Below are 24,221 nucleotides of genomic sequence, written 5' to 3'. Positions count from 1 at the left end.
ACTCTAAACAGTATTTTAAAATATAAAATCTCTCCAAAAGAAAATATTCAACTACAGGTAAGATAGATAGCTTTTAATATAATAAAGGGGCAGCTGGGTGCCTTAGTCAATTGGGCGTCCGACTTCGGCTCAGGTCATGATCTCATGGTTTGTGAGTTCGAGCCCTGCGTCGGGCTCTGTGCTGACAGTTCAGAGCCTAGAGCCTGCTTTGGATTCTGTGTCTCCCTCTCTCTCTGCCCCTCCCATGTTCATGCTCTGTCTCTCTCTAATACATAAAAAACGTTAAAAAATTTAATATAAGAAAATGTTACAAGCTTTTAAAATTAAAGTCATCATCAGATTTTCCATAACACTATGTACAGAAATTTGCAAACTTCCTGTACAGAGCAGACTAATCTTTACTCTTGAGCAAGATGTTCAGTAACATATTGGTAATCTTCCACAAGTTCCCGAAAGCTTTCTTGCAGCTGTTCATGTTGACTGCTTATTTCTATTTGATTCATCTGTTTTGTCAATTCTTCTGGTCTGAGATATTTTCTCATTTTAGCAAGATCTCTCTGCTTTTTCTTATACCGGCTAATCCATCTTCTTTTAATGCCCAGTCAATAGCTTCTGAATTGTTCAGCATCACTCTTGTCAGTTACCAGTAGTCGAAGATTTTCATAAACCTGTGTAGCATGCACTTACTTATTTTGAACTTCTGTTGGGACTCTATTGCTATATCTTCATTGAATTCTTGCATCAACTTTTCCTGGGAAAAACATGACAAGTCTTGACAAAGCTTCACAAGCACAAAGTCTCTTAATTTCACATAGCTTTTTGATGGATCTTCCACTGTAATATCAAGAACAGAAGGAAATACAATGTGGTATCTATGAGCTGTTTCCAAGAATTTGAGGACCATGGCCTTGACCTTGAAATAGACGCAGTATCAGCATCTGACTTATACATGACTGGGTTTTGTCTGGATACACATAGTAATTATAGACTGTCAGGTAGCCTGTGGTTGCAAAGAGTGTAGCCCCATCTTTATTATACTTCTCAAAGACTAGAAACTAGTGTTATCTTTCATAATCCACGTCAATACAGCTAGCACTTTCAATAAACCACATCAAAAATGACTGAAGCCTTTAATGATATTCTCAAATGCTTTTACATGCCATGCCAGACTTGTATATCTGAAAGGTAAAGTTTTCTCCTCTTGTTGGACTGAGAACAGAGTATGTATGCAGTATGATTCCAAATGTCTTGAAATCAACTTCTTTTCCCAGCAAAGAGAGAAAATCATTCGTGTTTGTACAAAATTTAGGTGGAATGATTTGTCCAATTTTGCCCTTTACATCATCTGCCTCTACACAGTCGAAGTTTTCATCAACTCTAGATGCATATTTGACATGAAACAATGTTGACAGGCTGCAAGCAATATAGCATGATAGGTTCTTCAGATCCTTGTAACAAAATCATTTTCATCATCCCCAAAGAGTTGATGGGTTTATTCAAGTCAGAAAGTTCTAATTTAATTCTCAAGATCTTCAGGAAAATGAGCTATTTTTAGTTCAATTACTGTGTTGGTATTACATTTGTACTCTGCAAGTTTCTTCTCCACTGCACTCTGGCACTTAATCAAAAATTTCTCCAAATTTCACAAAATCCAACCATTTCCAAGCTGCAAGAAACTGTGGCTGAGGAAGGATGAATCTATAAGTTCTTTATACATTTTGAATACTAACATTTTATCATTTGCAATATCATTTGCAATAACCATTTGCAAATATCTTTTCCCAGTCTATAGGTTGCCTTTTAGTTTTGCTGTTTCCTTCCTTGTGCAGAAGCTTTTTATTTTGTGATGTCCTTTTATTTTATTTTTGTTTTTGTTTCCCTTGGCTCAGAAGACATATCTAGAAATATGTTGTTATGACCAGCGCCAGAGAAATTACTGTCTGTGCTCTCTTCTAAGATTTTTATGCTTTGGGGTCTCAAATTTAAGTCTTTAATCCATTTTGAATTTATTTTTGTGTATTCTGTAAGAAAGTGGTCCAGTTTCATTCTTTTACATGCAGCTGTCCAGTTTTCCCAACACCATTTGTTGAAGATTCTGTCTTTTTTCCATTGGATATTCTTTCCTGCTTTGTCAAAGTGTTAATTGACCATATAGTTGTGAGTTTATTTCCGGGTTTTCTATTCTGTTCCATCGATCTATGTGTCTATTTTTGGGCCAGTACCATGCTATTTTGATCACTACAGCTTTGTAATATAGCTTAAGTCTGGAATTGTGATGTTTTCAGCTTAGCCTTTCTTTTTCATGATTGCTTTGGCTATTCAGGGTTTTTTGTGGTTCCATACAAATGTTGGGAATGTTTGTTCTAGCTCTGTGAAAAATGCTGGTGGTATTTTTATAGGGACTGCATTAAATGTGCAGATTGCTTTGGGTAATATAGACATTTTAACAATATTTGTCCTTCCAAACCATGAGCATGGACTATTTTTCCATTTCTTTGTGTCCTCTTCAATTTCTTTCTTCAGTGTTTCATAGTTTTCAGAGTGTAGGTGTTTCACCTCTTTGGTTAGGTTTATACTTAGGTATTTTATTGTTTTTTTGGTACAATTGTAAATGGGATTGATTCCCTAATTTCTCTTTCTGCTGCTTTATTATTGGTATATAAAAATGCAACAGACTTCTTTACATTGATTTTGTATCCTGTGACTTTACTGAATTCACTTATCAGTTCTATCAGTTTTTTGGTGGAGTCTTTCAGGTTTTCTATATAGTGTATCATGTCATCTGAAAATAGTGAATGTTTTACATCTTTCTTGTGAATTTGGATGCCATTTATTTATTTATTTATTTACTGTTGTCTGATTGCTGTGGCTAGGACTTTCCAGTACTATATTAAATAACAGTGGTGAGAGTGTACATTCCTGTCTCATTTCCAACTGTAGAGGAAGATCTCTCAGTTTTTCCCCACTGAGGATGACATTAGCTGTGTGTTTTTCGTATATGCCCTTTATTATGTTGAGGTATGTTCTCTCTAAAACATGAGTGTTTTTATCATAAATGGATTATGTACTCTGTCAAATGCTCTTTGTGCATCTATTGAAATGATCCTATGGTTCCTATCTTTTCTTTTATTAATGTGTTGTATCACATTGATTGATTAATGTATACTGAACCAACACTGCAACACAGAGGGAAATCCCACTTGGTCATGGTGAATGATTTTTTTAAATGTATTGTGGGATTAGTTTTGCTAGTATTTTTTTGAGAATTTTTACATTTATGTTCACCAGGGATTCAAAGAAGGAAACTTGTCAATGAGAATATAGTAGAGGTATGAGAATGAAAAGAGTGGGGATCATACAAAGGCTTCATGCATGGAATATACTTGAAAGAAAAGAACTATAAGAGTCCTATCATAACACCCCAACATCATCACATTCTAACTATTGTTAATTTACTTTAAGGTGTAAGTATGTATGTATGTATTCATGTGTGCAAGAGAAAGCAACACTGGTGTTACAGATGCCCACAAGCTCAAAGTAACCTGTCACTTTTCTCATCAGAGCCAAAGCCCATGAGTGCCCTGAAGCTATGGGGATCAGAGCATACAAGTGTTGTGTTACCAAACCTTCTGGAACTCCCAAGGCCACTGTTAAAACAAGAGCCAGGAGCACATAGCTGCCTAGGCTGTTAGAACATCTGTGACTTATCACCATAGCTGGGACCCTTCTGTTTGAGTAGGAACCAAGGAGACTACACTTCCACTGAGAAGCCTGTTCCTGCTGAGGAACCCATTTCCCCACTGTTGCTGCTGTGCCTTCAGGAAGTGTGGCAAAAAAAAAAAGAAAAAAGAAAGTAAAACAAAGGAAAATAATGGAAAAAGGAAAGGAAAAAGGAAAGGAAAGGAAAGGAAAGGAAAGGAAAAAAAGAAAAGGAAAAAAAAGGAAGGAAAGTACAGGAAAAAAGAAAAGAAAAGAGAAGAGAAGAAAAGGAACAATGTCTTCTCTCTTTCTCCCACCTCCTAATCTCCAAACCTTGCCTCCCATTGACATAACATAGTAGATACCAAACAAGAAAGGGACCTGGGAAATGTAATCTATGGGATTCCATAACCTATGATACACAAGGATGAAAACAGAGCTAAGAACACCAGATACAATAGGATTATAATGTCTTTATTGACTATTTTTCTGTAAAATAATTATATGTGGTTATAGAAAAAATATTTAGCTTTCCTTAATCTTAGAACATCTTTATTTTCCCTTTGTTTGTAATGGATATTATCCCTAGAAATAGGGATTCACAACTGACATTCTTTTCTTTCAGTGCTTGGAAAATATTGTGCCACTTATTTTTGGTTTCCAGTGGTTTCTGATGAGAAATCCACTGCCACCATATTCTCTCTGGCTTCTTTCAATATTTTTCCTTCTTTAGGTTTCAAAAGTTTAATTATGATGTGTATTGGTGTGAATTTATTAACTTATCATATTTGGGATTCTTCCAGCATCTTTAATTTGTAAGTTTATGTATTTCATCAAATTTGGGAAATTTTCAGCTATTATTTCTTTGAATACCTTCTCAGTTCCACTCTCCTCTTCTTCTGGGACTCCAATAATATGAATGTAGGATTTTTTTTTGAATGTTGGATCTTTTATTGTTGTTCCACAGATCACTGAAAACGTTCACTTTATTCAGTTTCTCTCTTTTGTTCAGATAGTAAGTTCCATTAAACTATCTAAAAAGTACACTGATTCTGTCCTCTATAATGCCTCTGCTATTGAGCTCACTCAGTGAGATTTTTATTTCAATGATTGCATTTTCATTTCTAAAACTTATATTTTGCTCTATTATGTAACTTCTATTTCTTTACTGGGGTTATCTTTATTTTCAGCTTTTAAAATAATTTCTAGGTGCTTATTCAAGCATTTTTATGATGGCTACTGTAATCCTTGTCAGATAATTCCAATAGCCCATTCATCTTGGTACGGCATCTTGGTGTATAGTCTATTATCATTTATTTTGTGGTTTTTCTGCTTATTGGTATGTTTGGAATGATTTCCAGTTGTATCTTGGACATCTTACATATTATGAGACTTGTATCTTGTTTCATCTTAATTTTTCATGGCTCTCCCCCCTGCTGAGGTGTAATGGAACGCCCAGGCAATATGTATGTTCAGCTTCTATCTCAACTTTACCAACACCATCCAAGCAAAAGTGGGACACTCACTCACACTTCCTTATTGTAGACATGTGACATAGAAACACAGATCCACACTGGGCCCCACTGATTCTAGAGAGAAGGACAGGGCTGTCTCGAGGGGAAGATGGCGGTGTAGGAGGACGCTGGGCTCACCGCGCGTCCTGCTGATCACTTAGATTCCACCTACACCTGCCTAAATAACCCAGAAAACCGCCAGAGGATTAGCAGAACGGAGTCGCCAGACCCAAGCGCAGACGAGAGGCCCACAGAAGAGGGTAGGAAGGGCGGCGAGGCGGTGCGAGCTCCACGGACTGGCGGGAGGGAGCCGGGGCGGAGGGGCGGCTCGCCGGCCAAGCAGAGTCCCCGAGTCTGGCTTGCAAAAGCGGAGGGGCCTGACAGACTGTGTTCCGACAGCAAGCGCGACTTAGCGTCTGGGAGGTCATAAGTTAACAGCTCTGCTCGGAAAGCGGGAAGGCTGGAGGACAAAGGGAGGGAGAGCTGTGAGCCCCCCCCTCCCCGGTTGACAGAGCTCAGTTTGGTGGGGAACAAAGGCGCTCGCCAGCGCCATCTCCCCCGCCCATCCCCCAGCCAAAATCCCAAAGGGAACCGGTTCCTGCCAGGGAAATTGCTCGCTCTGCGCAAACACCCAACTCTGTGCTTCTGCGGAGCCAAACCTCTGGCAGCGGATCTGACTCCCTCCGGCTGACACAGGGCCCCTCCTGAAGTGGATCACCTAAGGAGAAGCAAGCTAAGCCTGCCCCCCCTGCCGCCTTGCCTACCCACCCCAGCTAATACGCCAGATCCCCAGCATCACAAGCCTGGCATTGTGCAAGTAGCCCAGATGGGCCACGCCACCCCACAGTGAATCCCGCCCCTAGGAGAGGGGAAGAGAAGGCACACACCAGTCTGACTGTGGCCCCAGCGGTGGGCTGGGGGCAGACATCAGGTCTGACTGCGGCCCCGCCCACCAACTCCAGTTATACACCACAGCACAGGGGAAGTGCCCTGCAGGTCCTCACCACGCCAGGGACTATCCAAAAGGACCAAGCGGAAGAATTCCCCTCAGAAGAATCTCCAGGAAATAACAACAGCTAATGAGCTGATCAAAAAGGATTTAAATAATATAAGAGAAAGTGAATTTAGAATAATAGTCATAAAATTAATCGCTGGGCTGGAAAACAGTATACAGGACATCAGAGAATCTCTTGTTACAGAGATCAAGGGACTAAGGAACAGTCACGAGGAGCTGAAAAACGCTTTAAATGAAACGCAAAACAAAATGGAAACCACCACGGCTCAGATGGAAGAGGCAGAGGAGAGAATAGGTGAACTAGAAGATAAAGTTATGGAAAAAGAGGAAGCTGAGAAAAAGAGAGATAAAAAAATCCAGGAGTATGAGGGGAAAATTAGAGAACTAAGTGATACACTAAAAAGAAATAATATACGCATAATTGGTACCCCAGAGGAGGAAGAGAGAGGGAAAGGTGCTGAAGGGGTACTTGAAGAAATAATAGCTGAGAACTTCCCTGAACTGGGGAAGGAAAAAGGCATTGAAATCCAAGAGGCACAGAGAACTCCCTTCAGACGTAACTTGAATCGATCTTCTGCACGACATATCATAGTGAAACTGGCAAAATACAAGGATAAAGAGAAAATTCTGAAAGCAGCAAGGGGTAAACGTGCCCTCACATATAAAGGGAGACCTATCAGACTCGTGACTGATCTCTCTTCTGAAACTTGGCAGGCCAGAAAGAATTGGCACGAGATTTTCAGTGTGCTAGACAGAAAAAATATGCAGCCGAGAATCCTTTATCCAGCAAGTCTGTCATTTAGAATAGAAGGAGAGATAAAGGTCTTCCCAAACAAACAAAAACTGAAGGAATTTGTCACCACTAAACCAGCCCTACAAGAGATCGTAAGGGGGACCCTGTGAGACAAAGTACCAGAGACATCACTACAAGCATAAAACATACAGACATCACAATGACTCTAAACCCGTATCTTTCTATAATAACACTGAATGTAAACAGATTAAATGCGCCAACCAAAAGACATAGGGTATCAGAATGGATAAAAACACAAGACCCATCTATTTGCTGTCTACAAGAGACTCATTTTAGACCTGAGGACACCTTTAGATTGAGAGTGAGGGGATGGAGAACTATTTCTCATGCTACTGGAAGCCAAAAGAAAGCTGGAGTAGCCATACTTATATCAGACAAATAGACTTTAAATTAAAGGCTGTAACAAGGGATGAAGAAGGACATTATATAATAGTTACAGGGTCTATCCATCAGGAAGAGCTAACAATTATAAATGTCTATGCGCCGAATACCGGAGCCCCCAAATATATAAAACAATTACTCATAAACATAAGCAACCTTATTGATAAGAATGTGGTAATTGCAGGGGACTTTAACACCCCACTTACAGAAATGGATAGATCATCTAGACACATGGTCAATAAAGAAACAAGGGCCCTGAATGAGACATTGGATCAGATGGACTTGACAGATATATTTAGAACTCTGCATCGCAAAGCAACAGAATATACTTTCTTCTCGAGTGCACATGGAACATTCTCCAAGATAGATCATATACTGGGTCACAAAACAGCCCTTCATAAGTTTACAAGAATTGAAATTATACCATGCATACTTTCAGACCACAATGCTATGAAGCTTGAAATCAACCACAGGAAAAAGTCTGGAAAACCTCCAAAAGCATGGAGGTTAAAGAACACCCTACTAAAGAATGAGTGGGTCAACCAGGCAATTAGAGAAGAAATCAAAAAATATATGGAAACAAACGAAAATGAAAATACAACAATCCAAACGCTTTGGGACACAGCGAAGGCAGTCCTGAGAGGAAAATACATTGCAATCCAGGCCTATCTCAAGAAACAAGAAAAATCCCAAATATATAATCTAACAGCACACCTAAAGGAACTAGAAGCAGAACAGCAAAGGCAGACTAAACCCAGCAGAAGAAGAGAAATAATAAAGATCAGAGCAGAAATAAACAATATAGAATCTTAAAAAACTGGAGAGCAGATCAACGAAACCAAGAGTTGGTTTTTTGAAAAAATAAACAAAATTGACAAACCTCTAGCCAGGCTTCTCAAAAAGAAAAGGGAGAGGATCCAAATAGATAAACTCATGAATGAAAATGGAATTATTACAACCAATCCCTCAGAGATACAAACAATTATCAGGGAATACTATGAAAAATTATATGCCAACAAATTGGACAACCTGGAAGAAATGGACAAATTCCTGAACACCCACACTCTTCCAAAACTCAATCAGGAGGAAATAGAAAGCTTGAAGAGACCCATAACCAGCGAAGAAATTGAATCGGTTATCAAAAATCTCCCAAAAAATGAGTCCAGGACCAGAAGGCTTCCCAGGGGAGTTCTACCAGACGTTTAAAGCAGAGATAATATCTATCCTTCTCAAGCTATTCCAAGAAGTAGAAAGGGAAGGAAAACTTCCAGACTCATTCTAGGAAGCCAGTATTACTTTGATTCCTAAACCAGACAGAGACCCAGTAAAAAAAGAGAACTACAGGCCAATATCCCTGATGAATATGGATGCAAAAATTCTCAATAAGATACTAGCAAATCGAATTCAACAGCATATAAAAAGCATTATTCACCATGATCAAGTGGGATTCATTCCTGGGATGCAGGGCTGGTTCAACATTCGCAAATCAATCAACGTGATACATCACATTAACAAAAAAAAAAGAGAAGAACCATATGATCCTGTCAATCGATGCAGAAAAGGCCTTGACAAAATCCAGCACCCTTTCTTAAAAAACGCTTGAGAAAGTCGGGATAGAAGGAACATACTTAAACATCATCAAAGCCATTTATGAAAAGCCCACAGCTAACATCATCTGCAATGGGGAAAAACTGAGAGCTTTTTCCCTGAGATCAGGAACACGACAGGGATGCCCACTCTCACCGCTGTTGTTTAACATAGTGCTGGAAGTTCTAGCATCAGCAATCAGACAACAAAAGGAAATCAAAGGCATCAAAATTGGCAAAGATGAAGTCAAGCTTTCGCTTTTTGCAGATGACATGATATCATACATGGAAAATCCGATAGACTCCACCAAATGTCTGCTAGAACTGATACATGAATTCAGCAAAGTTGCAGGATACAAAATCAATGTACAGAAATCAGTTGCATTCTTATACACTAACAATGAAGCAACAGAAAGACAAATACAGAAACTGATCCCATTCACAATTGCACCAAGAAGCATAAAATACTTAGGAATAAATCTAACCAAAGATGTAAAGGATCTGTATGCTGAAAACTATAGAAAGCTTATGAAGGTAATTGAAGAAGATTTAAAGAAATGGAAAGACATTCCCTGCTCATGGATTGGAAAAATAAATATTGTCAAAATGTTAATACTACCCAAAGCTATCTACACATTCAATGCAATCCCAATCAAAATTGCACCAGCATTCTTCTCAAAACTAGAACAAGCAATCCTAAAATTCATATGGAACCACAAAAGGCCCCGAATAGCCAAAGGAATTTTGAAGAAGAAGACCAAAGCTGGAGGCATCACAATCCCAGACTTTAGCCTCTACTACAAAGCTGTCATCATCAAGACAGCATGGTATTGGCACAAAAACAGACACACAGACCAATGGAATAGAATAGAAACCCCAGAACTAGACCCACAAACGTATGGCCAACTCATCTTTGACAAAGCAGGAAAGAACATCCAATGGAAAAAAGACAGCCTCTTTAACAAATGGTGCTGGGAGAACTGGACAGCAACATGCAGAATGTTGAAACTAGACCACTTTCTCACACCATTTACAAAAATAAACTCAAAATGGATAAAGGACCTAAATGTGAGACAGGAAACCATCAAAACCTTAGAGGAGAAAGCAGGAAAAGACCTCTCTGACCTCAGCCGTAGCAATCTCTTACTCGACACATCCCCAAAGGCAAGGGAATTAACAGCAAAAGTGAATTACTGGGACCTTATGAAGATAAAAAGCTTCTGCACAGCAAAGGAAACAACCAACAAAACTAAAAGGCAACCAACGGAATGGGAAAAGATATTTGCAAATGACATATCGGACAAAGGGCTAGTATCTAAAATCTATAAAGAGCTCACCAAACTCCACACCCGAAAAACAAATAACCCAGTGAAGAAATGGGCAGAAAACATGAATAGACACTTCTCTAAAGAAGACATCCAGATGGCCAACAGGCACATGAAAAGATGTTCAGCGTCGCTCCTTATCAGGGAAATACAAATCAAAAGCACACTCAGATATCACCTCACGCCAGTCAGAGTGGCCAAAATGAACAAATCAGGAGACTATAGATGCTGGAGAGGATGTGGAGAAACGGGAACCCTCTTGCACTGTTGGTGGGAATGCAAATTGGTGCAGCCGCTCTGGAAAGCAGTGTGGAGGTTCCTCAGAAAATTAAAAATAGACCTACCCTATGACCCAGCAATAGCACTGCTAGGAATTTACCCAAGGGATACAGGAGTACTGATGCATAGGGGCACTTGTACCCCAGTGTTCATAGCAGCACTCTCAACAATAGCCAAATTATGGAAAGAGCCTAAATGTCCATCAACTGATGAGTGGATAAAGAAATTGTGGTATATATACACAATGGAATACTATGTGGCAATGAGAAAAAATGAAATATGGCCTTTTGTAGCAACGTGGATGGAACTGGAGAGTGTAATGCTAAGTGAAATAAGCCATACAGAGAAAGACAGATACCATATGGTTTCACTCTTATGTGGATCCTGAGAAACTTAACAGGAACCCATGGGGGAGGGGAAGGAAAAAAAAAAAGAGGTTAGAGTGGGAGAGAGCCAAAGCATAAGAGACTGTTAAAAACTGAGAACAAACTGAGGGTTGATGGGGGGTGGGAGGGAGGGGAGGGTGGGTGATGGGTATTGAGGAGGGCACCTTTTGGGATGAGCACTGGGTGTTGTATGGAAACCAATTTGTCAATAAATTTCATATATAAAAAAAAAAAGAAGGACAGGGCTGTCAACAAGCTCTGGTTTATACCATAAATGGTATATTAGCTTCCTGCTAGACTCTCCACCACCTGGCTGAGGAATCACAATGCTGCCTGTGTCTGCCAGGTAGAGCATGAGTTAGCTTCTTGACCAGCCTCACTGACACCATTATGTATAAAAGTACACCTGATTTCATGGAGTATGTAAGATGGACAATCCACTTCCTGTTCACCCCACTGAAACTGTGGGAATGAGTGTAGTTTCTCATCGGTGTTTCTCTGAAGTAGGGTGGGTATTGTCAAAAAGTTTTTCTGTTGTTAAGCCACACTTATCCATGACCTGGCCAGGGGAATAGCTTTTTCTTTGAGCTTTGGTTATTTTTGTCTGTGCCTGTTGGTGTTTCAGAGTTGGATGTTTCTACAGTCACTTTCTGGGGCATATGAGAGGCAATAAGGAAACCAAAGTACCTCACTTGCTGTGTCCTTTAAATCCCAAGGTCCCTGGACAATCTGTCTTCTCCTTTCCAGTGATCTGTTTTTTTTTTTTTTTTCCATATTTGCTATGTTATGTCCAAGGTTTTTATTTGTAAGTATAGAGTGAGGGAGATGATCATGCTTATTAAATCCCTAAACATGCCTATGCAAACAATGATACAAAATTAATGTTTGCCTATCGCTTTTGGTAACATTAAAAATAAACTTAATATAGTGACTTAAAGTATGTAGAAAAAGCACACTGCAGGTGGTGTTATATACTGTTATAATAATTTTGCAGTAAGTGTCTTTCAATATTTAAAAGTATTTTGGGGGGCACCTGGGTGGCTCAGTCAGGTGAGCATCCCACTTCAGCTCAGGTCATGACCTCACAGTTCGTGAGTTTGAGTCCTGGGTCGGGCTCTGTGCTGACAGCTCAGAGCCTGGAGCCAGCTTTGGATTCTGTCTGTCTCTCTCTCAAAAATAAATAAACAGGGGCACCTGGGTGGCTCAGTCGGTTAAGGGTCCGACTTCAGCTCAGGTCATGATCTCATGGTTTGTGAGTTCGAGCCCCGCATCAGGCTCTGTGCTGACAGCTTGGAGCCTGGAGCCTGCTTCGGATTCTTTGCCTCCCTCTCTCTCTGCCCCTCCCCAACTCATGCTCTCCCTCTCAAAAATAAATAAACGTTAAATAAATAAATAAGCATTTTTAAAAAGTTTAAAAGTATTTTTTATAGCTAGCCCTATTGTAGTGGTTTTAATTTTATTACAATAGATGTATTCATAGATTACCTGTCATTTTGCCCTGTATTAAATGTGTATAAAGAGAAAAAAATAAGATATTTGCTTATAATTGTTGACCAATTGTTGACCAAGTCAAATGTGTTGATTTTGGGGGCACCTGGGTGGCTCGGTTGGTTAAGCGTCTGACTTCGGCTCAGTTCACGATCTCATGGTTCATGAGCTTGAGCCCCACATAGGATTCTCTGCAGTCAGCACAGAGTCCACTTCAGATTCTCTGTCCCCTTCTCTCTCTGTCCCTCTCCCACTTGTGCTTTCTCTCCTTTTCTCTCAAAAATAAATAAAAACATCAAAATGTATTGATTTTTAAATTATCACTTTTATCTTTTCAACTTGTTTTTTGTCCACTGTGTTTCACTTTTCTCAGTTGAGGCACATGTTTCAAAAATTAAAATAAATATTATTATACAGCTCAATGTCACTTCACATATATAAACATCCTGATAACCACCACACAGTTCAAGATGTAGAACACTTATTCCATCATAGAAAATTTTCTCATACCCTTTTCTAATCAGTAGATGTAGCTACTGAGCCAGCAGCTTTTTTGACCTGTATCAACATAGATTAGTTTTTTCTGATCTTGAACTTCATATAAATAGAATCATACAGTTTATAGTTTTTTGTATAGTTGGTCTATTTTATAAGCATCATATATTATATTCATCCATGTAGATTTATTAGTAACTTATTTTTCATAGTGGCATAGTATTCCATTGTATGAATGTATCTATCATACTTCAAGAGGAGTGCAGGAATGACGTCAAGATGGTGACATATGTCATTCCTGACTTCAGTCCCCCTCACAAGAAGATCATTTAGCAAATATCCTTAGACAAGATACAACTGTGAAAATCACAGATTGCAAGGGTGAGGCTGAAGCATACCCTTGGACCACAGAGGCCAGGAAAGACCAAATTAGAAGGATCAGAAAATCGGCTTCATTTTAACCACATTGCCCCTATCTGAGACCAGCACACTGACAGAGCTCCACAGAATTTATGGTTTTCTCCCGTGGAAAGAAGAGAATCCAAGATGGACATCCAGCTTCCTAGCATTGTGGGACACTTCCTGGGAGGCCCATAGAGGTTTCATCTCATGGGGTCCCGGGAGAATCTGTGGAGTTTTACTGGGGATCAGATAGAGATGGGAAGGGGGGAGGAAGTTACAGCAACCAGCACTCAGATCTTGGTGGGCCATGTTTCTGCTTACAGTGGGGCTTGAGCAGAGATCCCAGCTAGTGGCTCTGCCTATCTGCAGAGTTGAAGCTATAGCTCCCTCTAGCCAAGGGAGTTCTGCCTGATTTGGATCCCTAGGCAACAGGCCATACCACCTTTGGAGCCCATTCTAAGGCTCTACCCAGGCAAAGGAATTAATTTGCCTTAGCCTAACTGCTAAGCACTACTTCCAGTCCTGCCCCTCTGGGAAGTATGGACACAGATGCCCAACAGCTGTGGAACACATTCTATCGCCTGCCTGGCAAGAGAGCAAATTTGCAGTCTTGCCCAGTTGCTGAGCATAGCCTCCAAGTCCTGCCCCTCCAGGAAGTGTGGCCAAAGTCACCTGGAAAGTTCAGAGCCCATCCAATGACCTACCTGGGCAGAGAGCCAAGCCCGCATCCCTGCCCAACTGTTGAACATAGCATCTGGTCCTGCATAATCAGGGAGCCTGAAAAGTGACACTGAGAAGCCTTGGAGCCCATCCTATAGTATCACTAAGTCCAGCCTGTAACCCTACCCAGTGGCAGAGAAAAGCTTAAAGTCCTGCCTTATTTCTGAACAAAACTTGTGGCCTCACCCAAGCAGGCATCTCAACCATTGGGTCTGGGCAATAGGGAAGCACAGCTTGTGACCTCACCTGACCAGAGAAGCACAGCTTGTGACCCCAGCTGACCAGAGAGCCAAGACAGCAACAACCTACCTGATTGCAAAACCAAGCCTATGGCCCCATTTAACTTTATGGCACAGCCTGAATTCATCCATTTGACCTCAGAGCATAGTCTGAGGCTCCAACCAACTGTAAAGCCTGGCTTATGGCCCCACTTGAATGTGGAGTCCAGCCAGTGGCACCATCTGGTTGTTTGGGGAGCACAGCTGGAAGCCCCACCAAATCATATGTGGTTGCAGAGACCAGGTAGTGGACCCAGCTGACCTTGGAACACAGACAACAGCTCCTCCCAACCATAGAGCTCAGCCTGAAGTCCTGCTTGAACAAAGAGCCCAGCTAATAGGTACACCCAACCATGGAGCCAAGGCAGCAGCAACCCTCCCACCCTCAAGATCATGGGCACTATCTCACCCAACTAGAGACCCTGACAGCAAGCCCTGTCGACCCTTGAATGCTACCAGCTGGCTTGTACAGTACCTTGAGCTAAGCTGACTGGTGAAGCTTTTTTCCTGCCAAACCAAACCAGTAAAGTTTGGAAAAGAGACTACTTGTTCAAATGTGCAGATACCAATGCAAGCATAAAAGAATTGTGAAGATAAGATAAAAATGGAACACTAAATGATTAATAAAGCCCCAATAATTGACCCCAAAGAAATTGAGTTCTATGAACTGACAAAGAATTCAAAATAATCTTTAAAATGTTCAGCACACTACAAGAACACACAGACGACAAGGAAAAAAGAACAAAGGATGTACAAAACAGAAAACAATTAACAAAATGGCAACAGCAAGTGCTTGTCTATCAATTACTTGAAAAGTAAATGTATTAAACTATCCAATCTAAAGACATAGAATAGGGGCACTGCACGGCTCAATCACTTAAGCGTCCAACTCTTGATTTCGGCTCAGATCATGATCTCATGGTTCATGGGTTTGAGCCCCACATCGGGCTCTGTGCTGTCAGTGTAGAGCCTGCTTGGGATTCAATCTCTCCCTCTCTCTTTCTCTCAAAGATAAATAAATAAGCATTAAAAATAAAGAATAAAACCATAGAATGTCTAACTGGATTTAAAAAATATCTAATGATATGCTGCCTACAAAAGACTAAAGTGAGGGATATACTTAGTCTGAGAATGAAGAGTTGGAAAAATATATTCCAAACAAATAGTAAACAAAATAAAGCAGAGACAGCTATACTTATATCAAACAAAATAGAATTTATGCTAAAAATGTTCACAAGATACAAAGGAAGTCATTATAGAATGACAAAAAGGTCAATTCATTGAGAAGATGTAACAATTGTAAATAATTATGCACCCAACATCAGGGCATGTAATATATAATGCAAATAGTAATAGAAATAAAAAGAGAAATAAACAGTAATACAATAATAATTGAGGACTTTAATACCCTACTCTTGACAATGAATAGATTATCTAAAGAATCAATAAGGAAACAGTGGGTTTGAAAAATACTGTAGGTTAAATGGACTGAACAGATTTATACAGAACATTCCATCCAACATCAGCAGAATACACATTCCTCTCAAATTCAGGACATTACTACTGAACTACTGAAAATAAAAAAGATATAAGAGATTATTATGACCAATTACAAACCAATGAATTAGATAACTTAGATAAAATGGAAAAGTTTTTAGAAACACACAGACTACTAGAACTGATTCAAGAAGTGGAAATCTTGGGGCGCCTGGGTGGCGCAGTCGGTTAAGCGTCCGACTTCAGCCAGGTCACGATCTCGCGGTCCGTGAGTTCGAGCCCCGCGTCGGGCTCTGGGATGATGGCTCAGAGCCTGGAGCCTGTTTCCGATTCTGTGTCTCCCTCTCTCTCTGCCCCTCCCCCGTTCATGCTCTGTCTCTCTCTGTCCCAAAAATAAATAAACGTTGAAAAAAAAATTAAAAAAATAAAAAAATAAAAAAAAGAAGTGGAAATCTTAATAGAACTATAATAATTAAGAGATTAAATATCAAAGATCTTCAAAAAAAGAAAATCCCAGTAATAACATCAATAGGTAGTTCTACCAAACATTTAAAGAAAAAAAAAATAGCACCAATCCTTCACAAATTCTTCCAAAAAAATTGAAGAGAGGGGAACACTTCCTAATTCATTCTATGGGGCTAAGCTTGATAACAAAGTCATATGAGAACATTACAAAAAGAGAAAACTATAGGCCAATATGTCTTATGAATATGGATGCAAAAATCCTCAAAAAATACTAGTAAATGGGTTACAGCAGCATGTAAAAGGTATTGTAAACCATGACCAAATCCTGGAATTTATCCCAGGAATGCAAGGGTAGTTCATCACATAATAATCAATAGAATAACCTTCAGTAATAGAATGAAGAAAAAACCCAACATGATCATTGCCACTGGTGCAGGAAGAGCCTTTGACAAAATCTATTACCCCTTCATGATAAAAAACATTCAGTAAATTAGGAATAAAGGCGATCCTTCTTCACATGATAAGAGCATTTATGAAAAACCCACAGCTAACATCACATTAACGGTTCCTATGATTAGTAATAAGACAAGGTGCCCACTTTTACCACTTTTATTCAACATTTTACTGGAACTTCTAGTCAGAAAAATTAGGAAAGAAAACAAAATAAATGACATTCAAGTTGGAAAAGAAGTAAAACTATCTCTATTTACAGATGACATGCTATAAAAATTCCTAAAGAATTCACAAAAAATGAATATATCTAATAAACAAGTTCAGCAAGACCACAGGATACAAGATGAATACTCAAATATTAGTTGTATTTTTGTATATTAACAATGAATGTTCCAAAAAAAGAAATTAAGGAAAGAATTCCACTTAAATTAGCATAAAAATAACCACTTAGGAATAAATATTATCAAGAGATGTGATACTTGTACACTGAAACTATAAAGCATTGCTGAAATAAATTAAAGAAGACCTAAATAAAGAGATACACATTCTGAGTTCATGGATTAGAAAATCTAATATTGCTAAGATGATATTACTCCTCAAATTGATATACAAAGTCAATGCAATCCCTGTAAAAGTTCCAACTGTCTATATATATTTTGCATAAATGCACAAGCTAATCTTAAAGTTCAAAAGGAATTTCAAGGGACCCTGTATAGCCAAATAAATCTTGGAAAAGAACAAAGTTGGAGAACTCAACTTCCCAATCTCAAAACTCACTCTAAAGCTACAGTTATCAAAATTGTGTGGTATAAGCATAAGGATAGACATATAGATCAATGGAATAAAATAAGAGTCCAGAATTAAATCAATACATATGAAATCAATGATTTTTTAAACAAGGGTGCCAAGGCCATTCAACGGGGGACATCAATCTTTTGAACAAGCAGTGTTAGGACAACTGAATAGCCACATGCTAAAGAATGAACCTGCATCGTTACCTCATACCATATACAAAAATTAACTGAAAATTGATCAGTGAACTCTTAGAAGAAAACATTGGGTAAATATTCACGTTCTTGGATTTCAGAATGGATTCTTAGATATGACTCTAAAAGCACAAGCAACAAAAGAAAAATAGGTAAATTAGACTTCATAAAAGTGAAAAACATTTGTGGATTAAAGGACACTATGAAAAAAGTAAAAAGACAACAAAAAGAATGAGAGAAAATATTTGCAAATTATACATGTAAAATATGTAAAAATGGTCAATAAACTCATGAAAATCTGCTTAATACCATTAGGAATTAAGAAAATGTAAATCAAAACCACACTGAAGCACCACTTCCAAACTACAATAGTGGCTATAATAAAAAATGTGGAAAACAACAATTATCAGAGAGGACATGGAAAAGTCAGAATGTTAATATATTCCTAGTGGGAATGCAGCTGTTTTGGCACAGTTTGTTGATCTCTCAAGAAGTTAAACATATGGGGTGCCTGGGTGGCTCAGTCGGTTAAACGTCCGACTTCAGCCAGGTCACGATCTCGCAGTCCGTGAGTTCGAGCCCCGCGTCGGGCTCTGGGCTGATGGCTCAGAGCCTGGAGCCTGTTTCCGATTCTGTGTCTCCCTCTCTCTCTGCCCCTCCCCCATTCATGCTCTGTCTCTCTCTGTCCCAAAAATAAATAAACGTTGAAAAAAAAATTAAAAAAAAAAAAAAAGAAGTTAAACATAGAATGATCATATGAACCACACATATATATATTACTCATATATATATATATTATATATAATAGGTATATATAGGTCTCTTTTATATATATATGTATATATATATATATGTATAATATATATACATATAAAAGAATTAAAAACAGAGGTGCCTGGGTGGGTCAGTCAGTTAAGCATCAGCTCAGGTCATGATTTCATGATGGTGAGATTGAGCCCCACATCAGTCTTAGCACAGACCCTGCTTAGGATTCTCTCTCTCTCTCCCTTTTTCTCTGCCCCTCCCCTACTTATGCCCTTGCTCTTTCTCAAAAAAAAAAAAACCTAAGAAAACAAATAAACTTAAAAAAAAATTAGGAGCACCTGGGTGGCTCAATTGGTTAAGCATCCGACTTTGGCTCAGGTCATGATCTCACAGTGAGTTCCAGCCCCACATAGGGCTCTGTGCTGACAGCTCAGAGCCTGGAGCCTGCTCAGATTTTGTGTCTCCCTCTCTCTGCCCCTCCCCAGCTCACACTCTGTCTCTTTCTTAAAAATAATAAATAAACATTAAAAAAATGAAATTTTTAAAAAAATAAAAAAAAAGAATTAAAGGGGCACCTGGGTTGCTCAGTTGGTTAAGCCTCTGACTCTTGATTTTGGCTCAGTTCATGATCTCACATTGTGAGATCAAGCCTCATGTTTGGTTCCTTGCTGAACATGGAGCCTGCTTAAGATTCTCTCTCCCTATGCCCCTCCCCCTACTCTCAAAAAAAAAAAAGAAAGGGATAAGGATTATACAAAATAAAAAGAGGCATATGGACACTCAAACTTTTCTGAGTGTAGAAGACAGTTTATTCAGTTTTATTTATTCATTTTAAAAGTTTGTTTATGTATTTTGAGAGGGGGGGAGTGGCAGAGAGAGGGAGAAAGAGAATCCCAAACAGGCTCCACGCTGGCATTGCAGAAAAGATCATGACCTGAGTTGAGATCAAGAGTTGGACGTTTAACCAACTGAGCAACCCGAGAACCTCTGGTTACTCAGTTTTAAACAGTCTGCTTCTCAGGGAAAAATAAAGATAACTCAGAAAGTAAAAGCAAGATCCACAAAGCAAATGAAGAACCACAGAGACTAGATCTCAGGGGGTAGGACCAATCCCTAGTCAAGGAACGTCAAGAGGAGACTAGTTAGAATTTGAATTGCCATGTTCAGTGGCTGTTATGTGCTTATTATTTCCTTCTGAATGGTAGTGTCTATAGTAATTTTCCTGTACCTGTCTCAAATTTTATGTTGGGAAGGAAGGGAGCAATTATTTGTCACATTAACTCACAGGTCTTCAGATTGAGAATGGTACTCAAATAGGTGAACCTGAAGAACAATACCTGAAGAGCCTCATGTGCACTGGGACTTAACTGAGATGATGAGATCTTGGTCTTGAGCAGAATTTTTAGTGGTAAGAGACTTTGGAAGGTCTTGAAGGAGACAAGTGTAATTTGCATTCTGAAGGAATATAAATAATTGTGGCCATATGGCAGATTGTAGAAGACTGTATTTTCCAAAGATGGTTACTACCTCATCTTCCATCCTACATGCTGTTTAAGAACATTGTTATACACCATTGAGGCTTGGGGAGTCTATGTTCCTTCTCCTTCCAACTGGGCAGGTTTGGGAGAATGTTTCATCTAATGGAGTTTGGTGAAGATGACATTATTTGACTTTCAAGGATAGACAATAAGAGTCAATGCAACTTCCATATGGCTTTCTGGGACACTTGCTTTTGAATCCTGAGCTGCCATGTAATAAGTCTAATCATCTGGAGGCCACCATGATATAAGAAAGCTAAGTCATGTACAGAGTTCATGTGCAAACATGAGCTCTGACTTACAGTCAGCATTTGAGTTCTTCCAGTCCAGGTATGATATGTGTGAGTGAATGTCCCTTTATATTATTTCATTTCCCAGCAAATGAGTGACCCCTAGATTTCAAGTCTATCAAGCTGAGGCACCAGATATAATGGAGCAGAGATGTCTTTTTTACTGTTCCATCTCAGAGTTACTGACTAAAAAAATATAGCATAATACAATTTTTGTTTTATACCACTATATTTTGGATGATTTGTTAAATGTAATAATAACCAGAATAGGAATTGGCATCAGAAGTGTTTCTAGAGGCACCATTTTAAGGATGCATTCTCTGAATTAGTTCTTGATAATTGGAAATTGGTTCTCTGATCTTAATATATTTAAAGACATCAATGATTCTGTTTCCATTGGCAAAGGGTACAATGATAGTTCATGGTGTACATCAGCAAAACAGTTTTTTATATTATCACCTATAGACACCTGGAAGCAAATGCATATATATGGCAAGACTTTGGGTGACCACAACACATGTGTAGCTATAAAACAGGTTAGTGAAAATAAGTATTATAAAGGGAAGATTTTTTGCTTCTACATGTTCCAGAGAACTTGAGAAAGAAAATGATGAGCTCAGGGTTTTAAATCCCCATATCAAATTTTGGATAGGGAACCAAACCACACCTCTGACTGCTCTAAAAAATAGTCATCATTTTTTGTAGTCATGAGGCTAAGGTTTCTGAAAAGTTAAACTGAAGTGTAATCTTGTGGAATGCTGAAGTATGATACAAGTTTAGTTTTCAACCTCATGGATTCTCTTACATTAAAGTTAGAATATTGATAGGGAAGAGATTAAACAATGAGGATTTAGACAAGGACATACAGGAAAATCAGGTTGAATCAAAAATCCTTGAAATCCTAAATTCTGCTGCTCTGCCTTTGCTACTAGTAGCAGCCTTTACACTCATGTCTGAGAAGATCAGTCTCCTCTAGCATGAAAAACTTCTAATGGGTTTACCTGAGGTAGTTGCCTTGCAAGTGACTACTGATTCACCTTAGGACCTACCCATACAATGTATCATTGCTTTTATTTGTCATTTTATTTTTCCAACATTATTAAGATATGATTGACATATAATACATGGAAGTTTAAAATGTGTTGATTTGATATACTTATATATATTAGTCCTTCACCCCTTATCTGCAATTTTGCTTTCACGGTTTTAGTTACCTGTGGTCAACTGCAGTTTGAAAGTAGAGTATCTTTTTTTTGACAAATCATCAAAAGGCCAATAGTAGCTTAACACTATGTCACAATGCCTGTGTCATTCACCTCACTTCATTTCATTATGTAGGCACTTTACCATTTTATATCATCACAAAAGGATGAGTACAGTAAGATAAGATATTTTGAGAGAGAGAGACAGAGAGAGAGAAGGCACATTCACATAACTTTTATTATGGTGTATTGTTATAATTGTTCTCTTTTATTATTGTTAATCTCTTACTATGCCTAATTTATAAATTAAAATTTATCCTAGATTTGTATGTAAGGGAAAAAAACATAATATATATGGGGCTTGGTACTATCCATGGCTTCACACACCCACTAAGTGTCTAGGGATATTAGAAAATATCTGCCAACAGACAAGGGGGGGCTACTGTACTGCAAAATGATTTCTACTATAGTGTTAGTTAACACCTCCATAATGTAACAGTTGCCATTGCTTTTAGACCTATAACCAGATTCAAGTCCTAGCAGCTTCCAGAACATGAATTCAAAAGTATAGCCTATGAATAAATGTGATATACATAAAATGAGTTATATGATTGTGTTCACTTATATTAATGGAAACCAAAGAAACATATACAGAAATAGATCCTAAAGTTGTTAGGTCAGATGATAAAAATGTGTAGCATTGGGCCAAATTTACTTGTATGGTCTCACTGAGTAGAAACCTCATATTTAATATGCCAGATAGAGTGGCAAGAGTGAACCTAACAATTTGCTTGGTTATTTAACAGAAACATGAACCCAAAGACATGCTATAGTAAATGAAATTAAAATGTCAGAACTTCCTTAGAACAGCAGAGATAAAAGTATCCAAAGGTTTAGAGGGTTTGAAAGGATAGACTGGATTTATCACTTAATACCTCCACAATGGTGTCTGGAAAAGCCCAGAAGATTCTCTTTACCAAAGCCGTCAGAAACACATTCCCGACGCGAGCTCCAGAATTATTGAAGGCTTTGTGAGGTATAATCTTGTTAGGGCATGATAAGAGTGGAAACTGCTACCATCAAATTGGGCTTCCTGAACTGAAAAAGGACATTGTGTTCCTGGTTTGGAAGGAGCCAAGTGGAGACATATATTTGCCAAAGACAAGATGAGTATTATTACTATAATAGGTGGCAGAGCTCAAGCAGTAATAATAATTTTCTGACTCACAGTGATCTTTGGTATTGACAAGTTGATTATGGTGTCCCTAGATGGGCAGCCTACTCAATTCTACTTCATCTGTATAAATAAAATGACTCTATACCTAATGAGTTGAAATCTAACTTAAATCACTATAATAATCACAGCCTGTCATCAGTTTCCACACTGGATCCACTTCACAGACAGGATGCCCTATAAAAAGGGAGAAGCCAGATCTCCTTGAAAAAGGATTATGCTACCTAGCCAAAATAAATATTGTAAATCTTCATCTGGTCTTCCCTAAAAGGACTTGCATCCTCTTACCAGGACAACTGTGCATTGAGGAAACAGGTAGGAAATCAGACTTGTCAAAGGTTACTAGACATTGACTCTGAAGTAACTCTAAATCCTGGCGACCCAAAATGCCACTGTGGAATTTTCACTCAAGTAAGTGACACAGCTCCTGCTAACCTGTTGTTATCTCCTTCACAGAAGGCATAAGGCATAATAGACATACTTAGAAACTGAACTCAACCAATTTTCACACTGGTTTCCTGATTCATAGAATATGAGTTATTATGATAGGGAAGGTCAAATGAAGAACAGTAAAACTGTCTCTATCCATATAGTAAACCAAAAGCAAATGGAGGAAACTTCAGAGGTTAGCACCACCATCAAGGACTTGAAATATTCAGGGAGTAGAGATTATCATAACAGTCCCATTCAACATTCTGATCCGGTCTGTACAGGAGAGGGATGGATTTTTTAGATTAACAGGGGATTATTGTAAACGTGGTCAGATGATATTTGGGATGGTGGAAGATGGTGGAATAGGAGAACACTGGGCTCACCTTGTCCTGCTGATCACTTAGATTCCACCCACATCTGCCTAAATAAACCAGAAAACCGCCAGAAGACTAGCAGAACAGACTCTCCAGAGCCAAGCATAGACAAGAGGCCCACGGATAGATGGTAGGAAGGGCAGAGAGGCGGTGCTTGCTACGTGGACTGGTGGGAGGGAGCCAGGGCAGTGGAGGGGCAGCCAGCCTGGCAAGGCAGAGCCCCCGAGTCTGGCTTGCAAAAGCGGAAGGGCTGGACTCCGTGAGTTCTGACGGCCAGCGGGACTTAGCATCTGGAATGTTAAAGGTCAACAGCTCTGCTCTCGGAGAACAGGGAAGGTGAGAGGACGCTGGGAGGGAGGGTTGTTGAGCCCTGGAAGACAGAGCTCAGCTAGGTGGAGGAACAAAGGTGCTGGCAAGCACCATTTCTCTCTCCCATCCCCCAGCCGAAAATCCAAAGGGAACCAGTTCCCGTCACCGAACTTGCTTGCATGGCGCAAACGCCCAATGCTGTGCTTCTGTAGATCCATCCCTCCCATGGGCCTGCCTCCCTTCTGGTGTTGCAGGACCCCTCCCACAGGGGACCACCTACAGCAAAGCAAGCTA

The 24,221-nt window shown here is 39.2% G+C and overlaps 1 pseudogene; it reads right to left on the bottom strand.

Annotated features, from left to right (window-relative positions):
• Positions 1-398: 398 nt before the first annotated feature.
• On the bottom strand, positions 399-24,145 carry LOC115506849 (annotated as a pseudogene).
• Positions 24,146-24,221: the final 76 nt, after the last annotated feature.

The sequence above is a fragment of the Lynx canadensis genome, chromosome X, assembly GCF_007474595.2.
Source record: "Lynx canadensis isolate LIC74 chromosome X, mLynCan4.pri.v2, whole genome shotgun sequence".
In the NCBI taxonomy this organism is placed as follows: domain Eukaryota; kingdom Metazoa; phylum Chordata; class Mammalia; order Carnivora; family Felidae; genus Lynx; species Lynx canadensis.
The sequence above is the reverse complement of the archived record's forward strand: the minus strand, read 5'-3'. Positions and strand labels throughout refer to the sequence as shown.